Below are 578 nucleotides of genomic sequence, written 5' to 3'. Positions count from 1 at the left end.
CCGGCTGCGCTGGCCTGTCCCCACCCAGCACGGCCTGCTGTCACCCTGCTGTCACCCTGCTGTCACCCTGCTGTCACCCTCTTGTCGCCGTCACCCCGCTGTTACCCTGTTGTCGCCTCGCTGTCACCCCGCTGTCACCCCGTTGTCACCCTGTTGTCACCCTGCTGTCACTTTGCCACGTGCCCTGGGGACCGCGAGGTCACCGTGCCACCCTTCCTGTGCCCCCAGCCCGCTCCCAGTGCCCAGTGCCAGGTCCCAGTGCCGCTGCTGACCAGTGCCAGCGCCTGCTGACCGTCCCCAGTCCCAGTCCCCGCGTGCCCAGCCACCAGCCCCAGCACCCAGTGCCAGGTCCCAGCATGCGGTGGCCGGTCACGGTCCCTGCTGCCAAATTCCAGTCCCCAGTGCCAATCCCAGTCCTCAGTCCCAGTCCCCAGCGCCCTGTCTCAGCCCCAGTACCAATCCCAGTCCCCAGTGCCAGTCCCAGTCCCCAATCCCCAGCACCGTGTCTCAGTCCCAGTGCCCTGTCTCAGTCCCAGTGCCAATCCCAGTCCCCAACCCCCAGCCTCAGTCCACAGTGC

This window comes from Corvus brachyrhynchos, unplaced genomic scaffold (assembly GCF_000691975.1).
Source record: "Corvus brachyrhynchos isolate BGI_N302 unplaced genomic scaffold, ASM69197v1 scaffold1308, whole genome shotgun sequence".
Classification (NCBI taxonomy): domain Eukaryota; kingdom Metazoa; phylum Chordata; class Aves; order Passeriformes; family Corvidae; genus Corvus; species Corvus brachyrhynchos.
The sequence above is the reverse complement of the archived record's forward strand: the minus strand, read 5'-3'. Positions refer to the sequence as shown.